The sequence below is a fragment of the Ovis aries genome, chromosome 8 (genome assembly GCF_016772045.2).
Source record: "Ovis aries strain OAR_USU_Benz2616 breed Rambouillet chromosome 8, ARS-UI_Ramb_v3.0, whole genome shotgun sequence".
Taxonomy (NCBI): Eukaryota; Metazoa; Chordata; class Mammalia; order Artiodactyla; family Bovidae; genus Ovis; species Ovis aries.
Genome location: NC_056061.1, coordinates 24,952,459 through 24,979,344, shown reverse-complemented (window position 1 = coordinate 24,979,344; position 26,886 = coordinate 24,952,459).

Sequence of the window (26,886 nt, the reverse complement as noted above, 5' to 3'; positions counted from 1 at the left end):
GATTCCGCTGGAAGATGACTATTGGAAACATGCACCTCGTTTCCTCCAGACTTCACCGCATGTGCCTTTTCCCATAATGGGTTCCACCTTTTCCCTGTAATGACTCATTGACGTGACTGTGACTATATGCTGAGTCCTCATGTTGAGTTACTAGATCTGTGGTGGTCTTGGGGACATCTGATGGCAAGTAGATAACCAAAGAGAATCCCTCCCCTTCATCCACCCTCCCATAGACCCACCGATGTTCCAATTGAGACTCCTTTGCTAGAAAACTTTGACTTTTAATGAAAGGAGATTTAGATTTTTAGTAATTAATAGCAGTTAACATGTAGGTTTTAATGATTTATAAGCTTGCTTAACTTACCTGTCTTCATTTTTTGTCTGCTTCTCCTAACCTCTAATTGCTCCTCAAACTGCTTCAATGAGTTTTAAAGTTTTTTTCCCTCAATCACTCTGCTGAAGCAGCTCTTATCCAGCTCACCCTTAAACTCCATCTTGCCCATGTTCATTCCTAATCCTTCATCTTACTCAGTCAGCATGATTCCCCACAATTAAACTCTCTCTCTCCTTGAAATGTTTTCTTCCTTGGGTATTGAAATGCCACTGTTGCCTGATTTTCCTCTGACTCCAGTCTCCACTCCTTTTCTGTCTCCTTCACTAATTTTGCCTCCTGTTTTTCAAAAACTTCAGATGTTGGAACAGCTTGGTTCTGAGCTGCCTTCTATTCTTTATTTAGACACTCTTCCTTGCCTCATGGCTTCTAGTCTCATATCTTTAAAATATCATCCGTACGCTGATACCACTAGAATTTATATCTCCAACGTCAAACTCTCCCTTGAGCTTCAGACTTTTACATGAGACCACACAGTGTAGCTCTCTGTTTATAAGTATAAAGACTTTCAAGCTTGGAATGCTCAAAGCAAGACTCCTGATTCTTTGTCCCCATATTCCTGTCTCTGTGTATATCTCCTCTATCTTCCTTTCTTGACCAATGACATTTAGTATCTACCCTGCTCTAGGAGCTACCCACCATTTTTATCCTCAGTAGTCACAGTTCCACTCCAGAATATCATCAGATTGTTCTTTGGCTCCAGTGGGATTCATGTATTGTATCCTAGTAACTCTGGATTGGGACTCTAACCCATGCTCTTAAAGTTGTGTGAGAATATAAGCCTCTTTGAGAATTTTATAACTACCAACCATCTCAGTAAAATACAGATACCTACATAAACCAAGCTGTATATGTGTGTGTGTATGTGTATATTTTATTACTTATTTATATTATGTTAGTTGCTCAGTCGTGTCCAACTCTGCGACCTCATGAACTGTAGCCTGCCAGGCTCCTCTCTCCATGGAATTCTCTGGGCAAGAATACTGGAGTGGGTACCAATTCCATTCTCCAGGGGATCCTTCCCAACCCAGGGACTGAACCTGGGTCTCGTGCATTTGCAGGTAGATTCTTTACCAGCTGAACCACCAGGGAAGCCTCATTTGTATTACATATTTATAACACACACACACACACACACACACACACACACATATATATATATATAATGGATATATGTTTAATGGATATATAAGTTTTCAAATGCATTAAAACAATACGTGAAAGAAAACCAGTCATAAGAAAGAATAGTTTAGGTATGCTAGAGTAATAAATTAATTTAAAAAATCTCAGGTTTTCTTTTTCTTCCTCCTTCTTCATTTTCACAATACATGTCCATTGCTGTGTTGGCACTTGTCTCCCAAATCAGTCCTTCAGTATATAATTATGTTCTCTAAGCCTTGTCTTGGCCACTATCGTCTCTTGCCTGGTTGGTAAGAGCCTTATAATGGTCTCCCTGCTTCTATAATTGTCCCTAACCATGATCATTTTTGAGTGACTATGGAGTAGGGGTAGGGGAGTGAGAGCAGGAAGTAGACTGTATGAACAAGAATCTTGGACCTGACCTTTAACTAGTTCTGTCAGTCTCCTTATCTTTAAAATAATGACCACAATGGTATCTATTACAGAGTCATTGTGAAGATTATGTAGTTTGATTACACGCACACAGATACACACACACACACATACACACACACACATATACACAATGCAGGAGACCCTGGTATGATTCCTGAGTTGGAAGTTCCTCTGGAGAGGGATAAGCTACCCTCTCCAGTACTCTTGGGCTTCCGCAGTGGCTCAGACAGTAAAGAATCTGCCTGCAATGTTGGAGACCTGGGTTTGATCCCTGGGTTGGGAAGATCTCCTGGAGGAGGGCATGGCACCCACTCCAGTATTCCTGCCTGGAGAATCCCCATGGACAAAGGGGCCTGGAGGCTATAGTCCATGGCATCACAAAGAGTTTGACATAACTGAGCAGCTAAGCACACACACACACACATATAAACATAAAATATTGGGACAGCACCTAGTACAAGAAACACTCAGTGTTAGTAATTACAGTACAGTTTCAGTCCAAGTTCAAATGCCTGAGAACCAGGAGAGCCAATAGTGTAAGTGTCGGTCTGAAATCTGACAGACTCAAGACCTCAGATGAGCTGATTTTTCAGCTCCAGTGTTTTCATCAGGAAAAGACTGATGTCCCAGCTCAGTCAGGCAGGTGTTCTCTCTTATTCAGCCTTTTTTGTTTTACTCAGATTTTTAATCAATTAGATAATTGCTACCTATATTGAGGGAGGGACTGCTTTTTCCATCTACTAATTCAAATGTTAATCTTTTCCAAAAATGCTCCAGGGAACTCCCAACACTGAACTCTCCCATGACTAGATCATTAGGTGCCCAGAATGTTTGACCAAATATCTCGGCTGCTAATGATCTAGTCAAATTGACACATAAAATTACCATCACAATTACTACTACTGTTAATGCACTCCTCAGCTTGAGTCAGCTTTTACCAGTATAAATCCAGTCACATCACTTCACTCCTAGTCCATGTCTTCCAACAATCTCTCATCGCATTTCCTGTACAGACACACACACCCCTCTCTGATTCTACCAGAGTCCCACTACACTTCTGTCATAGGCTCCTTCAGGCAGATTCTTTTTTGAAAATAATTAGGTTTTGATTACATTATAGCTGCTCTACAATGTTGCATTAGTTTCTGCTGTATAATGAAGTGAATCAGCTATATGTACACGTATATCCCCTCCCTCTCGGACTGCCCTTCCAACACCCCGCCCCCAATCCCACCCTCGTAGGTCACCACAGAGGACTGAGCTGAGCTCCTTATGTTATACAGCAGGTTTGCACTAGCTATCTATTTTACACATGCTCGTGTATATATATATATTTGATATTGAGCTTCATGAGCTGTTTAGTTTGGAGATTAATCCCTTGTCAATTGCTTCATTGGCAAATATTTCCTCCCATTTTGAAGGTTATCTTTTTGTCTTGTTTATGGTTTCCTTTGATGTGAAAAACCTTTTCGGTTTAATTAGGTCCCATTTAGCTATCTGTAGCTCTCCTTAGCATAGGTTTCCTTAGCATAGCTCTCCACAGCTTACCTTAGCTTAGCCCTCCTTAGAGCAGCTGTCATTACCTCAGCTCTCCTTGGCTTCTCTCTTCTTAATTACCTAACTTTAGTTTAGCTCTCCATAGCTTAGCTCCCCTTAGCTCAGATCACCTAAGCTTAATCAGCTCCCCTAAGCTCAGCCCTCCTGGCCCTGCCCCTGAGCGTGGCCCTGCCCCTGAGCGTGGCCCTGCCCCTGAGCGTGGCCCTGCCCCTGAGCGTGGCCCTGCCCCTGAGCGTGGCCCTGCCCCTGAGCGTGGCCCTGCCCCTGAGCGTGGCCCTGCCCCTGAGCGTGGCCCTGCCCCTGAGCGTGGCCCTGCCCCTGAGCGTGGCCCTGCCCCTGAGCGTGGCCCTGCCCCTGAGCGTGGCCCTGCCCCTGAGCGTGGCCCTGCCCCTGAGCGTGGCCCTGCCCAGCCCAGCTCTCCTTTCATTAGCTTAGCTTTCCTTAGCTAAGCTGTCCGTAGCTCTCCTTAGTTCAGCCCTCCTTATCTCTCCTTAATTACTTCTCCTTAAGTAATTGGTGGCTCAGACTGTTACGCGTCTGTCTAAAATGTGGGAGACCGGGTTCAATCCCTGGGTCGGGAAGATCCCCTGGAGAAGGAAATGGCAATCCACTCCAGTACTATTGCCTGGAAAATCCCATGGACAGAGGAGCCTGGTAGGCTACAGTCCATGGGGTCACAAAGAGTCAGACACAACTAAGCGACTTTACTTTACTTTAGGTCCCATTCCAGGTTTATCAGATGTTCTTCTTCAAGGCCACCCTTCAGTGCCCATTGACACCCCCAACTCAGAGAAACTACACCAAGATTTCTAAGTTGCCTCTTTAAATCATTTGTTACTACTCTTGAGGCAACAACAACAATAACAGCACCTCATGAGCCCACAGCACCCCCATATTTCCTCCAAATAAATCCTCTCTTTTCAACTTCATAATTAAATTCTTGGTATTTGTTTATACAGTGGGAGGTGGATAATATGTTGAGTTCTTGTATACTTGGACACTTTCTTTGCAAGTCTGGTAGATGGTCTAGCTCTAGCACTTTACTATAGAATAAGGGGTCAGTTATCATCTGTTCTCTTGAGGCCCCAATCAAAACAGATAAACAAAGGCCCCCTTTTTAATATCTCATTATATAAGCATTGTCACACTATTTCTAAAGTGGGTATTTTTCACTATTACAACAGTGTTTGGAGATGTTCATGTTCACCAGTGTTACATGTTTTATTTGTAAAATATATAGTTCATTAATAACTAAAAACTATTAATGAAAATATTTCACTTCTTCTATTTTTTATGTGTTGACTTAAAAGAGTGCACAACCTGAGAGTTGTGAGTTAAGCTTTATTTGGAGCAAAATGCAGACAGCAGCCCGGGAGACAGCACCTCAGAGAGCTCCAAGAAACTGCTTTAAAGAGGCAGGGGGAGGATATATATGATTTTGGTAAAGGGGAAGTTCATACATTTAAGCACGTATTTCTGCAGGTTTCTGCTAGTCATGAGGAACAGATGCCTTCTTGAAGGAATTTAGTGCTTTTCTAGATATGAGGAGATATAAGAATTGGGCTCATAAATGTCTAAATGAAGACCTGTTCTGCCAGTTTTCCAGAGCACAGAGGGCCTCATTCCTGATCTCCACCCTGACCTCCCTTCAGGGGTGTGGAGTGTGGAAAGTCAAGGCTGCAGCACCACGTGTGATTTAATTCCTGTAGCGATAGATGACAGGTGCCCATGGCAAGCGTCAAAATTTGTAGTAGACATATGTATGCATATGATCTTTTTGTCTAAAGTATGTACAGTGTTTACATATTTATACAATGTAAAAGTATAATACCAATGAGCTTGGACAGTTTTCATTCTATCACTAACTAACTTATTTTGTCTTTGGTTAAAATCATGTGTTTATGTCCTATATCCAGATACTTATGCTAGTCTTGGTGTTCTTTTCTGCGTTTGTATAAAATATATGCATTCCCTTTGTAAAACTTCTTGAAATTTATTTTCAATATTTAAATTTTCTTTTGAGAGTTATGTTTTATTTGGTAGGAAGTTTTAGAAATTCAAGCCTGGGACTTGAATTCTCAAGTAAACTTGAGAGAACTAATCCAAAGAGGCAAGGAAAGAGCTAAGATCTAGGGAGTATTGCAACAAAGGGCAGGTATTCCGAAATATCAAGAGATTGTTAAAGAAAATTAGATATCGCTAGTTAAGGAATTTAGTGCTTTTCTATATATGAGAAGATGTAAGAGTCTGGACTCACTGACTTCCTTAGTCACTGACTAACCATTCCTTAGTTAAATAAACCTCACCTATCTGGGTTCCGTAGCCTCTGTTTTCATACCTTGAGTTTCTTCAGTGCTCAATGGCTCACACTGGAGGGGTATAATTGCTGATGATTGTGACATCTTTTGTTTACCAAAATGGCAGGAAATATTCCATTTCTTAGATCCTCCTCTTGGCAAGGAATTCAGCCAATATTATGAAACATTTTATGACCAAATTTTGTCCCAAGGCATTTGGGAGGCTCATCCCAGATCAGGTGACATTTTTTGTTGATATGCCACTCTATGTGCTCATTTGTGGTCTAGGCCCTGTTGATAATTAAAGATTCTCTGTCTTATTAGTCTATGATCCAAGAGATAGTCTCCCTTGTTGCTTCTTTGCATACCTGGACTCACACTATTAAAATTATCCTATGTAGCATTATAAATGTAATCTATTTCCTCAAGATATTTAGCCATCAATCTTGTTTGAAGCCTGGTTACATATTGAGTACTAAATGAGAAAAAGTCTTATAAAAGAGAATAGGTAGTAGCACCGACAAAGTCATAGTGCAATAGAAAGACACAAATCAAAATCAAACAATTTGGAAACAAAGAACAAATTAAAACAATTAATACGACCTTCAGGTTCACAGGAGAGTCAGCTGGAGAAGTCAAATTCTGGCAGGATTAGGTAGAGGAAAAAGGATAAATGTCTCATCTTTGTTTACAAAGATATACTTTGTATATAATTTGTAGGTAGGTCATAGCATAAGTGGGGTGGGGGTGGCAACAGTTAAAGCTAGTATATTTCCAAAAAGTCATAAAGTTATAAATCATGTTCATCAGTCCCATTCTTGTTGATCTGGATGAAATAATCAGGTTTTCCATTAGTTTTGTCATTTGCTACCCAGTTCTGTGGTATTATATAAAGCTATCAGAAACTAATATTTGTTTAAAAAGTTTTTTTGAGTCTTCTTGAAAATCTTCATTTTGTAAAAGCATCAGTGTAAAGTAGTAATTGCCTATACAGGACAAATCTTAAACATCATGATTAAAGATCTGAATACAATGCAAGTAGCAGGAACCTTGGATATTTCTATGCCATAATATTTTAGGATAACTAGAATTATGATTGACAACATTATACGAAGACAGGTAGGATGTTAGGGATTCCATATGAAGTTTGGAATATCCATATCAATGATATTTATACATATACTATAACCTAAGTTTCATCTCCAATCCTTTGACAGTGTTTTTGAAATAATTAAATATACCCAATAAACTTTAACATTCATCTCTGAGATGTTGCAGGATTCTTTCAAAGCATCCCAGACTTCAGTTGGGAGTTAAAAGAACTTTAGTTAGATTTTGATATTTGGGAATTTTGTTTAAAATATCAAAAAAGTTTTAAAACATAATAGGATCACAGGTCTTTATGAAATGATACTTATTCAACCAAAGTCACAAAAATTTTACTTATGGGCACAGAAACTCACAAAACTTATATCAAAAAGAGTACTCTAACAGAGAGAAAAACCAAATTCCAGTCTGCATCAGCTTACTAAACTACAAAATCCCATTTACTTAACTTCAATCTAAATTTAGTTGATCCTAACCATGCAAAAAACTTTTTCTTGGGGTTCCTTTCCATAGCCTTTCATCACTTTCTGTATATACATCAGCTTGTTTCTTATTTTTTCATCCAAATAAAAGATATTTTATTAAATAAAAGCTTTAACATTCTTTTTCCTCAATCAATATACTTCCATCCCTCATACCTTTCTTTACTGAAAACACAGTTTAGTTTTAACTATATGGTTAAATTAGAATCCTCAACTCTTAAAAAAAAGAAAAAAAACTGAATTTCTAGTGAAAACTAAGAAGTAAGCAATTATGAACTGCCTTTGACATTAGCATTCTGAATATTGGTGAAGATAATTATCAGTTATAATTTCTAAAAACATTTATTTTCTGGTAGAGAACATTCAGGGTAACACCATTTTCAAAAATAGTCCTAAATACCTTTAGTTTCTCTAGTAATTGTTGTCTCAGTATCTTCTTTTTTTGGATATTATCTAACTATTCAATAAACTTCTATCACTTAAATTAGCACAATTCTAGAACTTTGTTATCAAATATCTGAAGAGATCATTTTAATTAGATATTTCTAAAATATATTTTTAAAGAGTTTACCCAGACGCTCTTATCTCATTTATACTTAGTCTCATCATATCAAGTTATATTTCTGCAACAGATATAATCAAGTCTTTCTTGACTTCTATTATACTGAGTTGCAATACAGCATTATACTTATTATTGACTCTTAAAGACATGTCTATATTAATTAGATCAACAAACAAACTTTAGTAACAAGTATCAACATAATATTGAACATTTCCCAGTTCGCATGAACCTGAAAGTCTCTTTGGCCAGTTTCTTCAATTTGTAAGCCCTTTCTTTTAAATTGAACAGAGCTGTTTATAAATTCAATTTTGATAATATATTCCAGAGAGAGAGCTATCTCATATATAATGTGTGCATAGACACATAATATAAACAGGCAAAACTCGAGATCTCATGGCTTTACTTAGAAATGTTGGTCATGAATCAGGTAATACAACGTAAATTTACTAATTTAGAAAGAACAGTTGGAATACCTTCAAGTTGCAAACTCAGATGACTAAGGTTTTGCTATTTGTAAAGTTTAGCTAAGGGAGTATTCCCAGCAGTTTGAATTCTAAAACTATCACTTTGTCTCTCTCTCTCTCTTTTTTTTTTTCTTTTTTTGGTTTTAGGTCTTGCCTGAATTAGCTAGTTAGGCTGTCTCAGTTCTTTGTATCCTGTATCTACATTCTGATTGGTAGAGATTTGCAAGAGAAAGACAGTTGGTTTTAGTTTCTCAAAGAACAAGTCTGTCACTTAAATGATAATAAAAGATTGTTTCGTCCAGTTTTATCAACTATATATCAGTGAGAATATTTCTAACTAAACTGAAATTTACAAGGTCTATGTTCTAGAACTTTAGTGTTTAATTTATCATGTCTTCAAAATCTTGTATAAGGCTCTTTTTTGATACTGAGCTATAGGAACTGCTTGTATATTTTGGAGATTAATCCCTTGCCTGCTGCTTTGCTTACAAATATTTTCTCCCATTCAGAGTGTTGTCTTTTCATTTTGTTTATGGTTTCCTTTGCTGTGCAAAAGCTTTCAAATTTAATTATGTCCCATTTATTTTTGGTTTTATTTTCATTACTCTAGGAGTTGGACTGAAAAACCATTATCAACTATTATTGCCTTCGAAAATTTGAAAATCTTTGCCATTCACTGTTGATACTATAGCTGACCCTTGAACAACACAGGTTTGAACCATTAAGTCCACTTACATGCAGATTCTTTTCAATAAACATGTATATTTATACACTGTAAATATTTTTTCTCTTATATTTCCTTAACATTTTCTCTTTTCTAGCTTAATTGATTGTAAAACTAGTGTATAACACATATATAAAACATGTTGAATGTTTGGATTATTGGCAAGCCTTCTGATCAGCAGAAGTAGGCTATTAGCAGTTAAGCCCTTGTGGAGTCAAAAGCTATACACTTATTTTTGACTTTGTGGGATAAGTGAAAGAGGAGAGTGAAAAAGTTGGTTTAAAGCTCAACATTCAGAAAACAAAGATCATGGCATCCAGTCCCATCACTTCATGAGAAATAAATGAGGAAACAGTAGAAACAGTGGCAGACTTTATTTTGGGGGGCTCCAAAATCACTGTAGATGGTGATTGCAGCCATGAAATTAAAAGACGCTTAACCTTGGAAGGAAAGTTATGACCAACCTAGACAGCATATTCAAAAGCAGAGACACTACTTTGCCAACAAATGTCCGTCTAGTCAAGGCTATGGTTTTTCCAGTGGTCATGTATGGATGTGAGAGTTGGACAATAAAGAAAGCTGAGCACCAAAGAATTGATACTTTTGAACTGTGGTGTTGGAGAAGACTCTTGAAAGTCCCTTGGACTGCAAGGAGATCCAACCAGTCCATTCTAAAGGAGATCTGCCCTGGGTGTTCTTTGGAAGGACTGATGCTAAAGCTGAAGCTTCAGTACTTTGGCCACCTGATGTGAAGAGGTGACTCATTGGAAAAGACCCTGATGCTGGGAGGGATTGGGGGCAGGAGAAGGGGACAACAGAGGATGAGATGGCTGGATGGCATCACTGACTCAATGGACGTGACTTTGAGTGAACTCTGGGGGTTGGTGATGGACAGGGAGGCCTGGTGTGCTGCAATTCATGGGGTCGCAGAGTTGGACACTACTGAGCAACGGAACTGAACTGAACTGACCTAGCACCCTGAACCCCTGTACTGGTAGAGGGTCAACTGTACAGAAAACTTAAGAACTAAAGGATTGTGTGTGTGTGTTTGGAGAAATGGGATAAAGAACTAAGGAAGTGTGTGTGTGTATGTGTGGAGACATGGGGTCAAAGTAATGGTCAATGGGAAGAAGTCCAGTTGATAAAGTCAGTGCATGAACTTGCCATGATCCTGTATTTTAAGCACTGATTAGGTCTTTGGAGATGGTTTTCTTCAACTGGTTAGAACTCCCTACAGAGAAATTTATTCTGCTTGTTGTCGATTATCTGTGAGCCTCTGAATGGAAAATCAGTAGATGAATGCACTGAGGTAGTCTTTCTTCAGTTTGTGTTCCCCTCCCCACCACCCACCCCAAATCCAGTTGAAGAACTTGAAAAGTTAGCTGTTCTAAGCAGTAAGATCCTTTATGCTATGGATAAAAGCGAAAAATGAGAGTCATGCTCTGTCAATACCTCTGGAATAATTTATGGAATAATTTACTGAAGCCTTTCAAGGAGGACTTGGGAAGTAGATTTAGCATGCTGTTTCTGACTTTAAAGTATAAAATGGCAGGCTTGCTTTCCTGTTCCTTTCATCTCCTGATAGGTAAGAGTTATGAGTAAACTCAGACTCCCAAATAGAGTAATTAAAATGAAGACCAGAAAACAGGAGGTGAAATGAGCACATTTAAAAGTTGGATTTGGGACACAATCCTTATTTAAAAATAACCACTTTCCCTTTAAATGAGCACTTCCAAATAGCCAGATTTAATGCTGGTAGAGGAAATATTGTCTTAGTGTCAACTTCTGTATTAAGAAAATATGCAAAATTAAAATTTTTGGCAATTGAAACACATGTTTTTACTGAGTCATCACCGATCTCTTTGGCATCTTAGGAAGACTGAACACTAAATAAAACTGATAAGTGAAACGTGTTGGTATTAACTGCCAGATATTTGGGCTAAATAACTCCTGGGTCCTGGGAGTGATTTGATCCCAAGGCCTGAAGCCTTTAGTAATTAGTAGGAAGAGGGAGATTGTGAAAGAATTTTCTTTATCTTTTCACCCTGTTTTTCATGGTCGTTTCATTAAAAAGACCTGGATGTGTTCAAGTGGCTTCTTAGTTCCTCTGCAAAACAAGGATAGCTTTTGATGCATTAATGCATCAGAGTAATGCTTTATGCATATTCGTGAAACCAAACGCCAAACTTATATATACTCCACTATAAAGAATAAGATGCAACATGGAAAGAGGACTTGCCTTTGCTAATATCAATTACTAGCATCTCAAAGGCAATGATGCCCATAGGAAGTCAGTAATCCAGGCAGGTGTGCGCTTGTGAGTGAACTGAACAGAAAGAAAAGATGTCATAAAAAGAAAAAGAAAGACAGGAAAAGAAGGCATTTTGGATGCTTATGAGCAGGGACCTTGATATAACCAAAGGGCAGTCAAGTAGGAAAATGAGTAATGTCTGTACCATACACTGTTTCTAACTGCTTTCTTAATCATTTTTGTAGCTAGATGGAGTCTTTCCTGGGAAGACACAAATAAGCCCTTGTGCTTTACTCACCCTTAAAGATAAAGTGAACATTTCATTTAGTGCCTGTACCACTTTTTTTAGCAGGTAAGCATGAACTTGCACATAGAGGCACTTGTGGATTTGGCTTTGAAAAACTTATAACAGCTCATGATGGTAACTGGCAAATTGAATTTAAGCTAAATAGGATATTTGTCAATGAAAATAAGTAATACGGACTGACAGTTTTTCCCACTTTAAAGTTCCCCTCTGACAAACTAGAGGCATAGTTTCTAGTGCCAGAGAAATTCATACACATGAAGAAGTACCTTCAAACTTTTTCAAGAGAAGTGTCTTTCCAATTCAGGATGTGATACTAGCATGATGGGAGAAGCTCAAGAACTCACAGTGGTTTTGGTTAAACTGACTCTGGACTCCTTACATGGAATTTCAACAGAAATAGCCCACATTGTTAAGTTTTGCCTAGTAGATGAACCACAGGAGATAAATTGTGTGAATTTATATTATTGCTCCATTATTGTGCCAGTTCAGTTCAGTTCAGTTCAGTCACTCAGTCGTGTCCGACTCTTTGCGACCCCATGAATTGCAGCTAGCCAGGCCTCCCTGTCCATCACCAACTCCCGGAGTTCACTCAGACTTGCGTCCATCCGAGTCAGTGATGCCATCCAGCCATCTCATCCTCGGTCGTCCCCTTCTCCTCCTGCCCCAATCTCTCCCAGCATCAGAGTCTTCTCCAGTGAGTCAACTCTTCGCATGAGGTGGCCAGAGTACTGGAGTTTCAGCTTTAGCATCATTCCTTCCAATGAACACCCAGGACTGATCTCCTTTAGAATGGACTGGTTGGATCTCCTTGCAGTCCAAGGGACTTTCAAGAGTCTTCTCCAGCACCACAGTTGAAAAGTATCAATTCTTCGTTGCTCAGCTTTCTTCACAGTCCAACTTTCATATCCATACGTGACTACTGGAAAAACCATGGCCTTGACTAGACGGACCTTTGTTGGCAGAGTAATGTCTCTGCTTTTGAATATGTTGTCTAGGTTGGTCATAACTTTCTTTCCAAGGTGTAAGCATCTTTTAATTTCATGGCTGCAGTCTCCATCTGCAGTGATTTTGGAGCCCTCAAAAATAAAGTCTGACACTGTTTCCCCATCAATTTCCCATGAAGTGATGGGACCGGATGCCATGATCTTCGTTTTCTGAATGTTGAGCTTTAAGCCAACTTTTTCATTCTCCTCACACTTTCATCAAGAGGCTTTTAGTTCCTCTTCACTTTCTGCCATAAGGGTGGTGTCATCTGCATATCTAAGGTTATTGATATTTCTCCTGGCAATCTAGATTCCAGCTTGTGCTTCTTCCAGCCCAGCATTTCTCATGATGTACTCTGCATAGAAGTTAAATAAGCAGGGTGACAATATACAGCCTTGACATACTCCTTTTCCTGTTTGGAACCAGTCTGTTGTTCCATGTCCGGTTCTAACTGTTGCTTCCTGACCTGCATACAGGTTTCCCAAGAGGCAGGTCAGGGTTCTGGTATTCCCATCTCTTTCAGAATTTTCCACAGTTTATTGTGATCCACACAGTCAAAGACTTTGGCATAGTCAATAGAGCAAAAGTAGATGTTTTTCTGGAACTCTCTTGCTTTTTTCATGATCCAGCAGATGTTGGCAATTTGATCTCTGGTTCCTCTGCCTTTTCTAAAACCAGCTTGAACATCTGGAAGTTCATGGTTCATGTATTGCTGAAGCCCGGCTTGGAAAATGTTGAGCATTACTTTACTAGTGTACGAGATGACCATCACACCTCAAATCCAGTTGCTCGGGTACTGTATGAGTGCTAGTTTTAATTTCATTTTTGATATGATTAATTAAGACTTGGTTTATCTTTTCTATTACCAGAAATTATCAGGAGCCACATAAGCCTCAGAGTTATTTGCCTGTGTAAGCGCCCCACTCTCTTTCCCTCTACCTTGATTTAGAAGGTCAGGTCTTTCAGACTGTAGAGTAGAATATGGATGCTGTGTAGATCCTTGTATCAACTCTTGGAAGGGAGATAACCTGGAATGCCACCAGACCTATGGTGATTCTACATGACAGAGAAGTACATTTTTATGTATAGGATCACTACTATTTTCAAACTTGGCACCACAGCATTATGTAGCCTGCTCTAGCCAACAATTGATTAGAAAAAGAAGCACCTGTATATTTTCTATGTATTATGATATTCATATATGCATTTGGCTATCATCATCTGTATTACACAGAGAAAGACTTTAGAAAGATGTATCCAAGAATGCATAATCTATAGAGGAGAACTGGGATTTAACTGTATGGCTTCAGAGGGACCACTTCTATCAGTTTTCTATCACATAGGGGTATACTAGGCTTTCACATGTTTGTCCCCTAAAATACACAACTGCCCAGTGAAGTATTATTGTTACTATTATTACCACTTTTCAGATAGGAAGGCTGAGACTCAAAAAATATAAATAATTCTTAACTGAAGCTCCTGCAACTAGAACATTCTGATTTTAGGCTTTGAACTGTTTCTTGTTTATATTGACATAAATGAAACCTTCACTCTAAGAGAAAGTGATTTCATTACTTGGTAAATAAGAACTCCTCCTGTTCTTGTTTTATTTACACAAGTTTTAATTCAGTGTGTTGAGGGCTTTCCTGATGACACCAGGGTAAAGAGTCCACCAGCCAGTACAGGAGACATGGGTTCAATCCCTGGGTCAGGAAGATCCTCTGGAGAAGGGAATGACATCCCGCTCACATTCTTGCTTGGGAAACCCCATGAGGAGAGGAGCTTGATGGGTGACAGTCCATGGGGTTGCAAAGAATAGAACACAACTTGGCAACTAAACAACTAACATGTTTACAGAAGAGATATTTGAAAATCCATTTTTAGAGGAATGAATTAAAGAGAATATGTTTTAGTAAAATAACATAATTCTAGGTTTAAAATCTAAAAGAAGAGATCCAGAAAAATGATTCAAACATATTTATTATTTTATGTATGAAATATGCTTATTAATAAAATGTGTACTTTTTAGTTTGTTTATGATAGTAAAGCATTCACATTTGCAGCATAAAAAATTTAACATTAGCATTTTATTTTTCCTTTCAACAGTGTTCCAGAATTTATGTTATAACTTCAATATATTACAAGCTGTGTATCAACTTGGCATCTTAGTCTCTGTGAATTTTGTTTAAATTATGTGAAAATGCAATTTGACCCCAAGGAAAGATTGAATATATACTACTTCTGTGCTGATTTGCATCTTCATTTTTATTTCCTTTTTAAAGCAGATTTTTCTTTTTCAAGTCATAGAATATTTTAGACTGTTCATTTATTTATAAGGAATTCTCAGGATCCTGTAAGAAATATTTACAGTTTTATACAATTTCAGGTAAAATTTAAAGAAAGTAATGCTGTATTCTCTCATGTAGTATTAGGTAGATAATTTTAATCCTGAAATTAAAGTGGCAAGAGAAAGAAATTCCTACTTGTATACTACAAAATTATATAACAGTAGCATTATATAAGTATACAACATTAGATCTATATTGTAAGTCATAATTCACCACAACATAAACTAGATATTAAGGTTACTAAAGTGATTTTGCATAATAGTGAGATGGGCTCATTCAATCATTTGGTTCTATTATTCACTATATTTCAGTGAGAAAATAAACTCCCAAAGCATACATACAGATAGATCGCAAACTTACCAACAAAGATGAGACCATAATTCTACTTCCAACCTTCTTGTCTGGGGAAACTTATCTGTTCTGTATAACCAATTTCAGCACAACACAACAGAGAAAGGACAAGTTTTCTCCTTTCTCTTTAAGATGCATGTCATCCCATTAAAACTACTGGACTCTTTCAATTATTTTATGACACTACCTCCAAGAGCTTTTATTCTGTCACAGCCAATGTGCTCACTGTAGGTTATAAATTTTGATAGCTATATATCTCTTTGGGACCAACTTTTATGAAAATTATTTTACCTGTATTCTTAGCAAGTTCTTATGGCTAACTTTTGATGTGCTATTTTAATCCTAACAGAGAGAATTGATATTCTTGGAAAAGACATTTAAGCAATGTAACTATATTTCATGGCCAGTATAGTTGGGTATTGATCCCTACCCACCTCCATTCCTTGTGTCTTTCCCTACTTAGGCTCAGGAGAAAGAGAGAATTGAGGGAATTCTGCTTTCCCACATTTCCTTGAAGTTGAATGGAAGGCAATTATTTTGAACTAATAATTGCCCCTTGGTTTTCAAACTCCATTAAGCTTAATCATCTGGTTTAATTTTCTTGGCTGGTCTTCACTCTAAAAATACCTTGCATTCTTTTCACTTTTCCTTCCCTGATAGGAGCAGACAAGATCTGGTTTTAATTCACACTACATAAAATTACCAAAAGGAACCAGTGAACATTCTTTTGGTGAAAAAGATTTATGGTAATGCCTGCCTCCATTTCATCAAAGAGTGCGATTGCATGGCACATACAGAGTGACCGGGTAGATTTTGATGCTATAATTACCAAATTTACTTCTTTAGCTGGTATAAAAACTAGGTCTTCAGGAGTTAAATAGCCTTTTCACAGGAGATAAGAGGTAGATTTCAGAATGCCAACTTCTTTCTTACTGTGTGCTGACTTGGTCTAAATCTATTCTTAACTCTCTTAAAGGTTCTCACAGATGCTGTCTTAGGCTGGTGTGTCTGCATACCAGTTTTCTGTAGTAGAGTCCACCTGCATAAAGAAGAGGAGCATGGTATCTTTTGTCATCAGGACATGGTATCTTTTGTCATTATCAAAACTAGGCAGTGTGAGTTTAAAAACCAGAAAATTCTGTCTTTTGCCAAAACTAAAAAGGTACTCCATTGCATAAACTCATGTTTTGAAGGAGAATAGAAAGGGAAAACAAACATATTCCAATTTTATCTTTATGTTTACAGTTGTTTATGGATTTAATTTTTTTAATTCCAGATCAACTTAATCTACAAAATTTTGTACTGATTTTTCAAAATTTAGTCAAAATCACTAGAAATATTATCACTAATTTTCAGCACATTAAAAAATATACAATTGTCTTATTTTAATGATGTAGTTGTTGTTTTTAAAACGATCCAAATTTTTGAAAATAATATTTCCCTATGTTGTTGGAAATCAAGAAATTACTGCTCTTCTGAAAGTAAGTGAAGTTCTTATGGTATAAGTGTCTCTCTTGGGTTTTTGTTTGTTGTTTTGCTTTGTTTTCCAGACTTGTTCCTATCTCCTTTGTACTATACGAATATCGATCAATGATTGATGGCAGCAAAGCAGGTCAAATAGTGATATGCATAATGATTCCTGTAGGTGGCGCTACAATCCTGTGAGAATAATGACAGCCACCAACAGGCCTCCATTATGGTTTACCTAGATACTGATTTGGGAGTCCTTCAGAAAAATGGAAACACTAATTAAAAAGTTAGTTAAGCCTAAGCAACAGTGATTTGTCCAATTTAGGAAAAAATGGGAAATTATGTTGAATAAATCTGTAAATAAATACAAAAATATGTATCATATTTTAAACATCAACACCAAGTCTTTCTCAAAACGACTCCCAATTTATCCTTCCTAGAACTCTTGGCAATCACATTTCTCACACACTGAAAAAGGACAAGGGGCTCAAAAAGCTGCACTGGCTTCCTCAGCTGAGTTTTCAAAAGCATGGAAAGATATGATTTGACAGTTATATATATACACACACACACACACACACACACACACACACACATATATATATATATATACTTTCTGGAAATACAGGGCACTAAACAGGCCCTATAATGAAGTTACTATATCTTCAAAATAGCAGAAATAGTTCCCCAAGTTAGAACTTCAAAGATTTTCAGTTCTTTACATAATGAGACTGACAGACTGTGACAGAGAAATAGGAAGAAAACATTTTAACAGTTGAATAAAAACCTTAAGTTCCCTTTTTATAAGTAGAGGAAGTAGGGAAAATTATCCTTTAGCATTTTCAAAGAACTGGTACAGAAGGGATTGGCAACTTAGAGTTTACAGCAGAACTTCTCAGTCTTGGTGTTATAGATATTTGGTGACGGGTTATTCTTTGTTGACACCAGCCTGTCCTCTGGGTTGTAGAATGTTTAAAAGCATCCCTGACTTCTATCTATTAGATGCCTGGAGCACTTCTGCCACCCTACCCCAGTTGTAATGATGGAAAATGTTTCCAAACACCACCACTTGTTCATTTCCAAACAAAATCACCCCTGGTTGAGAACCACTGGTCTAAGGTCATGTTTTCTATATACAAAGAGAAAATAATTCTTAAGGACATTCTAGTGATAATTGGCTCATAAAAATAGTGTTAGTTTTCTAAATAATGTCCCAGAGGACCTAGAAATTTTTTGCTTTTGTCATCATAGACATGATAGTTCAAGTCTATGACCTGTTTGAGTGAGTGAATGAGTGAAAGTCACTCAGTTGTGTCTGACTCTCTGTGACCCAGGGCAGAATACTGGAGTGGGTAGCCTTTTCCTTCTCCAGAGGGGATCTTTCCAACCCAGGGATCAAACCCCGGTCTCCCGCATTGTAGGTGGATTCTTTACCAGTTGAGTTACCCAAACAAACATTCCAGAATTATATTTTTCTGTTTAAAATAAGAATATATTATTTTTTAAAAGCTTATCAGATAATAAAGTAGTTATAAAAGTGAAAAGGGACTTCCCTGGTGGCTCAGGTGGCAAAGAATTTGGCTACAATGCAATAAAATAGTTAGGAAGTTATCGCTATATTAAAACCTCTACAAAAAAAAAAACAAAACAAAACCAACAACAAAAAAAAAACCCTCTACAGCAGAGATTGGAGACAAGATGGTGGAATAGAAGGACATGATCACCTTCTTTCACAGGAACACCAAAATTAATTACAGCTAATTGCTAAACAACCATCAACAAAAAAACCTGGAACCGACCAAAAAAGCTATTCTACACCCAAAGAAAAAGCCACAGTGAGATGGTAGGAGGGGCACTTTCATGATATAATCAAATCTCATACCTGTTTCAGTTTGCAGCCCACAAGCTGAAACTAATTATATCGCAGAGGTTATCCCTGGGATAAAAAGTCGGACACAGCTGAAGCAAATGAGAGGCTATCCCACAGAAGTGAGACTTCTGAGCCCCACATCAGGCTCCCCAGTTGGGGGTTTGGCAATAGGAACAGGAGCCCCTAGAGCATTTGGCTTTGAAGGCCAGCAGGGCTCATGTGCAGGACCTCCACAGGACTGAGGGGAAATAGACACTCCACTCTTGGAGGGCGCAAACAAAGTTTCAAGTGCACTGGGACCCAGGGCAAAGCGACTCCATAAGAATCTGGGCCAGACCTACCTGTTGGTCTTGAAGGTTCTCCTAGGGAGGTGGGGATAAGACCACTGGTGGCAGAGGGTCCCAGGGAATATCAACTAGCATGAACTCTCCTGGAGGTCACTATTTTGGCACAGAGACCTAGACCCATCCAACAGCCTGCAGGCTCCAGCACTTGGAAGCCTTAGGCCAAACGACCGACACAGTGAAGACACAGCCCTACTCATCAACAGACAATCTACTCAAAGTGGTTCTGAGCCCACAGGCACCTCTAGACATGCCTCATGACACAGCCCTCTCCACCAGAGGGACAAAATCCAGATCTACCCACTAGTGGGCAGGCACCACTTCCTCCCACCAGGAAGCCTCCATGAACCCTAGACTAACCTCACCCACCAGACGGTGGACCAGAAGCAAGAAGATCTACAATCCTACAGCCTGCAGAATGGAGCCGACAAAGTTAGAGAAAAAGAGATGGCAGAGACATATATTCCAGGTGAAGGAACAAGATGAAACCCCAGAAGAACACCCTAGTGTTCATTACACCACTACTTACAACAGTGAAGGCGTGGAGGCAATCTAAACGTCCGTTGATGGATGAATGGATAAAGACGCAGTACATGTATATGATGTAATATTACTCAGACATAAAAAAGAATGACATGATGCTATTTGCAGCAACATGGATGGACCTAGAGATTGTCATAGAGAGAAGTCAGACAGAGAAAGACAAATATCATATGATATCATTTATATACAGAATCAAAAAAGAAATGATACAAATGACCTTATTTACAAAACAGAAACAGACTCACAGACTTTGAAAACAAACTTAAGGTTCCCAAAGGGGAAAGGGGAGGGGCAGGAATAGATTAGAAGTTTGGGATTAACATACACAGGGTGGCGGTTTAGTTGGAAAATTGTGTCCAACTCTTCATAGCCCCATGGACTGTAGCCCTTCAGGCTCTTCTGTTCTTGGGATTTCCCAGGAATACTGGAGTGGGTCGCCATTTCCTTCTCCAGATCTGCCTGACCCAGGGATCGAACCCAGATCTCCTGCATTGCATTCAGTTTCCCGCATTACAGGGAGATTCTTTATCAACTGAGCCCACAGGGACACGCACCACACATACCACTTATATATAAAATAGATAATCAACAAGGACCTACTGTATAGCACAGGAAGCTGCTCAATATTCTGTTACAACCTACATAGGAAAAGAATATGAAAATGAATATAACTGAATCAATTTGCTGTACCCCTGAAACACAACATTGGAAGGCAACTATGCATCTATATAAAATGAAAACTACATTAAAAAATAAAACATCTACAATTAAACATATTTTATGCTCTCTTATAAGATTACTGTAACATGTGCTCTGCTGTGCTTAATTGCTCAGTCGTGTCTGACTCTTTACAACCCCATGGACTGTAGCCCACCAGACTGCTCTGTCCATGGGGATTCTCCAGACAAGAATACTGGAGTGGGTTGCATGCCTTCCTTCCGGGGATCTCCCCAACCCAGGGATCGAACCCAGGTCTCCTGCATTGTAGGCCAATTCTTTATCATATGGGACACCAGAGAAACTGTAACATAGTCCTCAAATAATTAAATGGCTGAATGAATTTGCTGGAACTTGTTTTAGGGATTTTGTTTAGAATAACACCGGAATAAGTCATCCTGTTCTTCAATTTGAAAATGAGGAATGCTCTGTGGAATATGACAAAAAGTATAGTATTTGTGGATTTTAGATATTTCCAAGAATTGAAAATATAATACATGAATTTAAGATAGATGCCTAGGGCATCTTCTTACATAGCATGTTAGAATTGGATGTCTCATTTCTTTAATGGTATAGGGTCTGAGGCTTAGGGCAGTTTAATTTTGTGCTCAATATAATACAATGAGAGGAAAGTGCCAAGACTGGAATTCTGGTCTTCTGAATGCCCTTTCAGTGGCATTGCACTGCCACGATGCTAATGACAGAAGGGTGGCGTCTCAGTTCCAGTTCTACATTTAATTTATTTCTAGACTTTGAATTTAATATAAATTCACAGAATGCTGACTTGCCTATGTATATTGTCAAAATACTGTTTAAAACACTAACAGCCTGTTTGCTAGTTCAGGACAATCAGATTTCTTACTTAAATAAAATTGACAGTAGTTCTGGACTATCTGTTTAATGAGACATCACTTGATAATTCTGGGAAGTGGTCCTGTTCACTTGTGTGTTATAATATTACTGAAACTTGCGTTAAATGCATGTCTGCTGCTGATTTTCTTAGGAAAAGAATTTTACTGTGCATTTATTCCATACTTTTATTAATAAGTTGTTTCTAAATGCCGGCATAAACATAGAAAGAGTTTGCCTCAAACATGATGACAACAGTGCCTACTGTCACACATGTTTTGTCATCACTGTCAAAAACTTTAAAAATAATTATCAATAACAAGCAACACCACACTATCTTGGTGACTGTAGTTTCGAGTTTATCATATACTAAGTGATAACTTAATTCCACAAATAACTTTTACTTTTTGAAAACCTAAGTTTTGGAAAACATTTGTTTTTCAGTTTTGGACTCCATAATAAGACATGCAGTTTCTGAAACCTCCTTGCATATTTGATTACAAGTAGGATCACTAGGTAATCCAGAATATGAGTGAATTATTTTTTAGATGATCAACAAAATAAAATATATTCTTATAAAGATCCTGAAGACCTTGGAAGATATTCTGAAACTTTAGTTTGAGATGCCTTATTCTAGTAGAAATCCATCTGCATAATGAATTATGTAAAAGTCTAAACATCTTTAAAATCCTCTACCTATTGAAACAAACCATTTTAATATATTCAAAATACTCCAACTGAAAGTGTTTTGACTGTCTTTAAATGAAGTTCATGCAAACCTGCTCGAATGTTACATATTTATACCGAATGGGCCTAATTAGACTATAGAAAAAAGTTATATCAGAAACATGATTTATTTTGAGATGCAAGGAGAAATTGTAAAAGAGTTTTTAAAGGCACAATGACTGAAGAGAAAGCTCCTAAATACTATTTCTAATTATAATACCATAATTCTACTTGCAATTTGAAACTGTTCAGTTCAGTTCAGTTCAGTCGCTCAGTTGTGTCCGACTCTTTGTGACCCCATGAATCACAGCACGCCAGGCCTCCCTGTCCATCACCATCTCCTGGAGTTCACTCAGACTCACATCCATCGAGTCCGTGATGCCATCCAGCCATCTTATCCTCTGTTGTCCCCTTCTCCTCCTGCCCCCAATCCCTCCCAGCATCAGAGTCTTTTCCAATGAGTCAACTCTTCGCATGAGGTGGCCAAAGTATTGGAGTTTCAGCTTTAGCATCAGTCCTTTCAACGAATATTCAGTGTTGATTTCCTTTAGGATGGACTGGTTGGATCTCCTTGCAGTCCATGGGACTCTCAAGAGTCTTCTCCAACACCACAGTTCAAAAGCATCAATTCTTCGGCGCTCAGCTTTCTTCACAGTCCAACTCTCACATCCATACATGACCACAGGAAAAACCATAGCCTTGACTAGACAGACCTTAGTCGGCAAAGTAATGTCTCTGCTTTTGAATATACTATCTAGGTTGGTCATAACTTTTCTCTTCATGAAACTGTTAGGTTATTCAAAATATCTTTCTTTTTTTCAAGTTAGAGTTAAGTTAGTCATGTTCTTTATGTATCATGATGCTTGATGTAGTGGTACTGAGGCTAGAAAATGGACCCTAAATTTATCACAGCTTCAGTGAGTGGAAGCTGGAAAAGCTGCTGCTCAGCAGTGGTCCAGAAGTAGAACTTAAAGTTACCTTCTGTCGATTTTGGGCAAAATGCTAAAATGTCTCTTTAGTTGAACAAATGACAAGCCAAATACAATGATATTCTTGGATAAAACTCTAAAATGATCTGAGAAGAAAATCAGTTGTTTGTAAACTATTAAATATGGCTGGAATCAGAGCTGTGACTTTGCAGATATCTTCTTCATTTATTTATTTCAGTTAGGGATTGTTTTTTGATCCTGTGATCTCATTTTATTCTCTCTCTGGTGGTGACCCTGTTTACCCCATTTCAAAAGAAAGCAATTTCAGAAATACATCCCTAGAATGAAGAATATGAAAAAGTAAAAGAAGACCCTGTGTAACTGCAATGTTATAAAGATATCACAATGGAGAATGAAAAAAATGGAGAATTTTTTTAAAATGAAATGCTAGAGGACTTAAGTGAATGCCAAATACAGCCACCTCATGTCCTGCACATGTGTAGGAGCTATCCATTTCCTTTCTTCTTCCTCCTGCTCTCTGTCTCCCGGCTCCCTCCCATCTTTCTTTATCTTCCTTCCTTTCCCTCCTTTCTTCCCTCCTGAATCAATTTATTGACACAATTACACATATGGAAATTTCGGTCCCATTTTTTCAGCTTTATCACACCTTAAGTAAGCCACTCACAGGACTCTTGACTAGTTTTCCTTCCCAGGGGACTTGGAAATGGTGGATTCTTCTCTCATGACAGACAGCAAAGAACCCACCTGGTACAGAACATTTACATGAGTGTCAAGAGGAAACCAAACACAAAAACGTGTGCATAGACCAAGTATACAGGTAGCCAGCTCTGCCTATAGACACTTGTCAACGAGTATTTGCCTTGAAATCTGACAGACACTTAACATCTGACATTTGATTGTCCTTTCCAGTGGATCATGTTCGTTACCTCAAAACAGGAAGATAAACTTTTTATCTTCCCTTTCCTAACTTTGAGATTGTTTGCTATTGCCTTCTTCATACACAGAGAAAGAAAAGGCTTCTATGAACTCTTTAATAAGAACAGAATATTCCTCCTGTTTTTGACCCAGTACTCTGATAAGAACTAACCCTTACCAATAGTAGCTAACATTTATGAAATGTTTACTATGTACCAGTTCTAAAACCAGTTAGGTCTGCAAGTCTATGAATTAAATGTTAGTATTTTCTCCATTTTATTTTTATTTTTTTTTAATTTATTTATTTTTTTAATTTTAAAATCTTTAATTCTTACATGCGTTCCCAAACATGACCCCCCCTCCCACCTCCCTCCCCACAACATCTCTCTGGGTCATCCCCTTGCACCAGCCCCAAGCATGCTGCATCCTGCGTCAGACATGGACTGGCGATTCAATTCTTACATGATAGTATACATGTTAGAATTCCCATTATCCCAAATCATCCCACCCTCTCCCTCTCCCTCTGAGTCCAAAAGTCCGTTATACACATCTGTGACTTTTTTCCTGTCTTGCATACAGGGTCGTCATTGCCATCTTCCTAAATTCCATATATATGTGTTAGTATACTGTATTGGTGTTTTTCTTTCTGGCTTACTTCACTCTGTATAATTGGCTCCAGTTTCATCCATCTCATCAGAACTGATTCAAATGAATTCTTTTTAACGGCTGAGTAATACTCCATTGTGTATATGTACCACAGCTTTCTTATCCATTCATCTGCTGATGGACATCTAGGTTGTTTCCATGTCCTGGCTATTATAAACAGTGCTGCGATGAACATTGGGGTACATGTGTCTCTTTCCATTCTGGTTTCCTTGGTGTGTATGCCCAGAAGTGGGATTGCTGGGTCATAAGGTAGTTCTATTTGCAATTTTTAAGGAATCTCCACACTGTTCTCCATAGTGGCTGTAGTGGTTTGCATTCCCACCAACAGTGTAGGAGGGTTCCCTTTTCTCCACACCCTCTCCAGCATTTATTGCTTGCAGATTTTTGGATCGCAGCCATTCTGACTGGTGTGAAGTGGTCCCTCATTGTGGTTTTGATTTGCATTTCTCTAATAATGAGTGATGTTGAGCATCTTTTCATGTGTTTGTTCGCCATCCGTATGTCTTCTTTGGAGAAATGTCTATTTAGTTCTTTGGCCCATTTTTTGATTGGGTCGTTTATTTTTCTGGAGTTGAGCTGCATGAGTTGCTTGTATATTTTTGAGATTAGTTGTTTGTCAGTTGCTTCATTTGCTATTATTTTCTCCCATTCAGAAGGCTGTCTTTTCACCTTGCTTATAGTTTCCTTTGTTGTGCAGAAGCTTTTAATTTTAATTAGATCCCATTTGTTTATTTTTGCTTTTATTTCCAGAATTCTGGGAGGTGGATCATAGAGGATCCTGCTGTGATTTATGTCTGAGAGTGTTTTGCCTATATTCTCCTCTAGGAGTTTTATAGTTTCTGATCTTACATTTAGATCTTTAATCCATTTTGAGTTTATTTTTGTGTGTGGTGTTAGAAAGTGATCTAGTTTCATTCTTTTACAAGTGGTTGACCAGTTTTCCCAGCACCACTTGTTAAAGAGATTGTCTTTACTCCATTGTATATTCTTGCCTCCTTTGTCAAAGATAAGGTGTCCATATGTGTGGATTTATCTCTGGGCTTTCTATTTTGTTCCATTGATCTATATGTCTGTCTTTGTGCCAGTACCATACTGTCTTGATGACTGTGGCTTTGTAGTAGAGCCTGAAGTCAGGCAAGTTGATTCCTCCAGTTCCATTCTTCTTTCTCAAGATTGCTTTGGCTATTCGAGGTTTTTGTATTTCCATACAAATCTTGAAATTATTTGTTCTAGTTCTGTGAAAATGTGGCTGGTAGCTTGACAGGGATTGCATTGAATTTGTAAATTGCTTTGGGTAGTATATTCATTTTCACTATATTGATTCTTCCAATCCATGAACATGGTATATTTCTCCATCTATTAGTGTCCTCTTTGATTTCTTTCATCAGTGTTTTATAGTTTTCTGTATATAGGTCTTTAGTTTCTTTAGGTAGATATATTCCTAAGTATTTTATTCTTTTCGTTGCAATGGTGAATGGAATTGTTTCCTTAATTTCTTTTTCTACTTTCTCATTATTCGTGTATAGGAATGCAAGGGATTTCTGTGTGTTGATTTTATATCCTGCAACTTTACTATATTCATTGATGATCTCTAGTAATTTTCTGGTGGAGTCTTTAGGGTTTTCCATGTAGAGGATCATGTCATCTGCAAACAGTGATAGTTTTACTTCTTCTTTTCCAATTTGGATTCCTTTTATTTCTTTTTCTGCTCTGATTGCTGAGGCCAAAACTTCCAGAACTATGTTGAATAGTAGCGGTGAAAGTGGACACCCTTGTCTTGTTCCTGACTTTAGGGAAATGCTTTCAATTTTTCACCATTGAGGATAATGTTTGCTGTGGGTTTGTCATAGATAGCTTTTATTATGTTGAGGTATGTTCCTTCTATTCCTGCTTTCTGTAGAGTTTTTATCATAAATGGATGTTGAATTTTGTCAAAGGCCTTCTCTGCATCTATTGAGATAATCATATGGTTTTTATTTTTCAATTTGTTAATGTGGTGAATTACCTTGATTGATTTGCGGATATTGAAGAATCCTTGCATCCCTGGGATAAAGCCCACTTGGTCATGGTGTATGATCTTTTAATGTGTTGTTGGATTCTGATTGCTAGAATTTTGTTGAGGATTTTTGCATCTATGTTCATCAGAGATATTGGCCTGTAGTTTTCTTTTTTGTGACATCTTTGTCAGGTTTTGGTATTAGGGTGATGGTGGCCTCATAGAATGAGTTTGGAAGTTTACCTTCCTCTGCAATTTTCTGGAAGAGTTTGAGGAGGATAGGTGTTAGCTCTTCTCGAAATTTTTGGTAGAATTCAGCTGTGAAGCCGTCTGGACCTGGGCTTTTGTTTGCTGGAAGATTTCTGATTACAGTATCAATTTCCGTGCTTGTGATGGGTCTGTTAAGATTTTCTATTTCTTCCTGGTTCAGTTTTGGAAAA